Genomic DNA, 5,706 nt, shown 5'->3' with positions numbered 1-5,706 from the left:
TATTCTGGACTTATCACACATCTTCATTCAAGGTCACACATTTTACCTGACCTGAAGGTGCTTCATCACTACAACCTTCACCCAGACCTGACATCATCCAGCTACGCCACAACACACATCTACTACTGGTTTTTATATTCAGTCAGTCAAAGTACTTCTGTTCAAGCTTCTATTTATCAAATTTGCTAATTTGCTCTATTTGCTTCTCACTTTTATTGCCATTAAAAAAAGTAAAGTGTCTTCAGTGTGGGGCATAGTCAGATTTTAGGTTATTAATAAATTCTACATGAGTGAATTATATTTATTTTTTTAATTTAACAATTAAAAAAGAATAAAATGTAAAACTTTAGAATTTAAATTTGCATCTAGAATTAACTTTGGAAAGCAAATGCTCTCATTAACTGAAAATTCAAATTCCAAAGCTGGTAAAATGTCATTTTTCATTTTTTGTTATTTGCAGTAAATTAGTTGGTAAATGATCAATAAAAGTGATGCCACCAAAACTTACAAACTGAATCACTTAAAAACAAACAAACAAAAAGTTCAATTATCATAATCAAACAGTTTTGAACAGCAGATATTGGCATATTATATATTTTTGTTAAGGTGTGGTATATCTTGGTATGGTATATCTTTATGAAAACGCAGCAGGACACCTTCTGAAGGATGATGATGGCACCAGTCCTGCCACCAAGACACACAGTATTTCTTTGTTTTCTTATCTGGAATTTCAGTCCCATCCCACAGCACAGAAATACCAAGAATACAAAACAACTAGAAATAAAACAACAGTACTTTTAAACTAAGCTGCTGCTTGAAGTGGAAAAAAAGGTTTTACGAAGCCGCAGAAGAAGCGGTCATCCAGACAGTAGGTGCAAAAGAAGCCTTCAGCAGAAAATGGCTTATTTTGGCAGACTTGTTAGTACGGCAGAAGGGGGGGGGGGAAGATTGGCCCCTGAGGGATCTGTATCTTTGCTTACCACTGGCCTGCTCTTCTGCCCACCCGAGACTGGTTCTGGCAGCATAATGGACATTAAAATCCTCACTAGAGGAAAATGCCACATTAGATAACAATTTGTGTAGTCTAGGGGACGACCTTAAATGTGCGCTTTACAACACAAACAACACAGGAATCCAAATTCTTACTATCCTAACCAGTTCCTGCAAAGGAAATTCAGTCCACTGCTTTCCACATTATTAAAGAAACAGAAGAAAAAGTTTATAGCAAAGTCCACTTTTTTAAATCAAATTCCAGCTAAATTTATACAATAAATTATACTCCACAAGCAATACAATTTTCACTAACTTTTATGATACTGTACAATGCTATTATATACAGGTCCAATCTCCAGTATTTACTGTACTGTTTCATTTTTTATTTCCAGTTTTTTTTATTTATTAACCATCCATCCTTATACATTATTCATTTCTATCTGTGTCTCCTGCGTTTTAAGCTACAGCCACATTTAGTACGACGCTTTTGTTGAATATCTCCAAAATGAATTCTGTCCAGGTTATTTATTTCATCACATAAAACAAAGCTAAACTAGTAGATCTTTCTGTATTTAAGCATCTTTCTATTCCTAAAAGCTAAAATTCAATTTTAAAACTCAACCTGGCTTTTTCACATTATTCAATATACACACAGTATGTCCATTTCATTCAATTTTAAGGAATTGACATGAAATTCTATGTAATTGTACATCATTACATAACAGGCTTTCAAGGAAAACACAATCCCACTGATTTACTACAGTCATACTTGCCCACTGTATTCACCACAGACCATTCTTGCCATCCCAGTCTCCAGTTTTTAACGTATTGTTTAATTCTTTAGTTTGTTTTTTGGGAACCCAACATTAGACATCCATCCTCACAAACGATTTTATCTGTTCTGCATTTTTGTTAGGAAGCTGTTGTTGAAAATGCTATAATTAAAAAAAAAATTGAGCAGATTATCCCTTCATTTTTATTCGTATCATGTTTGTTACTTTCTTTACATCATAATTTAAGGCCTAAACTAAACTAAGAACACACATACGACTCTATCCCAAAAACTGGTTTAAATGTTTGATTTCAATTCCACCAAAAATGTAGAACTTAAAGCTCTGCTGAGTTAAAAAGCTCTCGGCTTTTAAACATCCCTTGTGGGCAAATGCCTTTTTATTGCATTTTTTATTGGACGCTTACTTCCAGGACCATTCCACTCAAGCTAATTTAACACATAGGCTGAATAATGAAGTGAAAGGGAGTTGACTAAAACATCAGTTTGAAAAAATTCAAGATTTCCTTTTGCATGTAGGTCTAGGTCCCATTGTAAAATGATACTTACAATCTTAAAAAATTAAGGGGCTTCAAAGGGTTCTTTGAGCAATGCCATAGAAGAACCAACATATTTTATTCTATAAAGAACCATTTTCGTAAACCTTTTATATCAAGTGAAGGTTCCCCCACACTCTTCTTTAGGGGAACAATCTGGTTCTCCAATAGTATTGCTGGTAAGGAACCCTTTGTTGCACCTTTACCATAAAAGTAAACCTTAAAATTGATATTTTATTGAACCTAAAACTATAAACTGATACGATATTAGACACAGATCATCACTCTGTTAAATGCCTATTAGATATTTATGAACTTTGAGCAATTTTGTACAATACAAGCATTTTATCATGAACCAGCCCTACATCTTCATACCTGAGCTTTCACTGGCAGAAATAGCTTTGAATTAATATCACCATGAACAGGTCATCCACATAACACATCCTCAACAGGAGGATCCGTGTAAGAGGATCCATGCAGTGCCCCTGCAATCCTGCACGCATCCAACACCAAAGACAGCACAGGACGACAAACAGGACACAAAACAAACACGTCGCGGCTATGTCCGAGTTAAAAGGGACAATGTCATAAGACATAGCATCTGCTGATCCTTCTCGCGGAGCGGCCACGAGCCGATGGGTTTTAGAGTAATGGATAGGTATCGTCGTGCATGACTGACTCAAGGGTGAGAAAAAGCCGGAGCGAGAACGGCGGAGGAGCGCGGCCCGGCTTCTACGGCACAGGGCAAGGTAAAAAAATAAAATAAAATAAATAAATAAAAAAACGTGGCACGCAGGGCCTAGCCATGCATGAAAGCTGGTCAGGTAGAGCCCTGTCAGAGAACATTCCCTTCACCCTGGAGAGCACCACGCGGGAGAAGTGGAACGACGGGACGCGTGTTCACCTCGCCGGGCGGCCGCACTTTAAAAACACACACCGATACGGAAACCCCCGAACGTGTCTCTTCTGTGCAGACGGGTGTTTGCTCTTGACCTGATTTGGGTGTATGTGTTGTCGGAAGGTGGGAACGAGAAGCCGAGCGCAGGTCTGATAAAATGTGAAGCAAAGAGCGGATCTGCGGAGAGGAGATCGAAGTGAGCAAGATTGGGCGATTCCAAAACAAACACTTGGAGACAGGCTTTAAAAAAGCTAGCTGTACAGGATGACAGCCATGTTGGTATGGGAAGTTCACGTCCAGACAACTAAACACAAACACGAAGCCTAGGCCTCTAAAACTCCAAACAGACAAACAAACAAGCTAACTAACCTACACGCTCTTAAAAATATCGGTGCTACACAGGGTTCTTAAACGATGTCTGAGAAGAACCGTTTTTGGTTTCATTAAGAAATGTGAGTGTGAAGAACCTTCAGCCTTCATCAACTTCTTCAAAACCCACTAAAAGGGCCTTCACCCTCACACATCTCTCAAACATGGTTCTTTATGGAAACCAAGAAAAAGAGGTTCTTCTATGGCATTGCTCAAAGGACCCTTTGTAGCAGCTGTTTGTATTTTTGAACTGTACACTGTAGTCACTCACTGCTTAAGACGAAAAGATTATCGTTAATGCTGGATATAAATTTGGCCCCATAATTGTATTCAAACATGCCGTGTCTTGTTTACCTCATGTCTAGCTTGAACAGAGAGAAAAGCAGCTGACTTAAGCCCCTTAAATCAGACGGGTTACATTAGCGTTACATGGGGAGGTGGTGTAATGTAATTTTATGGGATTGGAGTGGTTACTTGACTTACACACACAAAAAAATGTGATAATAACCAATAAAAAAATCTTAAAACCCACTTATAATAATAACAGTGACATTTGAGTGCGGAAATTAGCAGCTGCAAGTTCATAACATGTATGGAGGCTATAGGCTACTCTATAAGACCATGACTGGCCTAAAGCTGCCAGCAGCATTGTGCCTCCGAGGAGTCCTTTGGCTCGTCTTCTGGATTTGACCGAGGTTTGCCACAGACTTGAATGACCCGAGGTGTCTGTGCCATGCACGACCATGAACTAAATGCTTTTTTTTAAAAGCCTCTGTACCCAAGAAAAGCCACAAAAAGTCCTTGTCCACTGGATATGATGGGATATTTACGATAATATATTATTAATATTAATATAAGCTGAGGTTATGATTATGGTTTGTTTTACAGAAGGTAAAATCACGGAGAAACTCGTCCGAATTGGGATTAAGTCACAATATTTGTTCAGTCCAAGACATTGTGAGAGGCTATAAAACACTAGCAATGCAACCTTATATCTCCTAAATACCAAACCTCTTCACCTTCAATGGAAGTCAATGTAAAAAAGATTTAATTCCGAGTCATTTTGGAGCTTTTCTATTGGTCAACTGAAGAAATGTGTTCACGTCATCGTAATCATTCATGCATTTCCTCGTTATTTTCTTATTTTGGTGCAATAAAAGACTGTTGCTGACTTACTGTAGTATACACTATAACATGTGCCTCATGTAAAAAGTCTGGTAAGGGGCTGCCACTATGACCCGAGGATCGTTTGTTCGAATGCTGGGTCATGTTGCCTGACATCAGTGCTGGCGTCTGCTAGCCGATGCATCAGAGCTGGGTACCCTGCGCTTACCCCCGATAGCATTGGTTGGTTTGTTGCCTGGTTATGTTGAATTGGGTACGTTTCCGAATACATCACACATCATGAGTACTCTATTAGAGTGTAGAGTTCAAACAGTACTCTATTAGAGTGTAGAGTTCAAACAGTACTCTATTAGAGTGTAGAGTTCAAACAGTACTCTATTAGAGTGTAGAGTTCACAGTACTCTATTAGAGTGTAGAGTTCAAACAGTACTCTATTAGAGTGTAGAGTTCAAACAGTACTCTATTAGAGTGTAGAGTTCACAGTACTCTATTAGAGTGTAGAGTTCACACAGTACTCTATTAGAGTGTAGAGTTCAAACAGTACTCTATTAGAGTGTAGAGTTCACACAGTACTCTATTAGAGTGTAGAGTTCAAACAGTACTCTATTAGAGTGTAGAGTTCACAGTACTCTATTAGAGTGTAGAGTTCACACAGTACTCTATTAGAGTGTAGAGTTCAAACAGTACTCTATTAGAGTGTAGAGTTCACACAGTACTCTATTAGAGTGTAGATCTCACACAGTACTCTATTAGAGTGTAGAGTTCACACAGTACTCTATTAGAGTGTAGATCTCTCACAGTACTCTATTAGACTGTAGATCTCTCACAGTACTCTATTAGACTGTAGATCTCTCACAGTACTCTATTAGAGTGTAGAGTTTACAGTACTCTATTAGAGTGTAGAGTTCACACAGTACTCTATTAGAGTGTAGAGTTCTCACAGTACTCTATTAGAGTGTAGAGTTCACACAGTACTCTATTAGAGTGTAGAGTTC

The sequence above is a fragment of the Salminus brasiliensis genome, chromosome 19 (assembly GCF_030463535.1).
Source record: "Salminus brasiliensis chromosome 19, fSalBra1.hap2, whole genome shotgun sequence".
Lineage (NCBI taxonomy): Eukaryota > Metazoa > Chordata > Actinopteri > Characiformes > Bryconidae > Salminus > Salminus brasiliensis.
The sequence above is the reverse complement of the archived record's forward strand: the minus strand, read 5'-3'. Positions refer to the sequence as shown.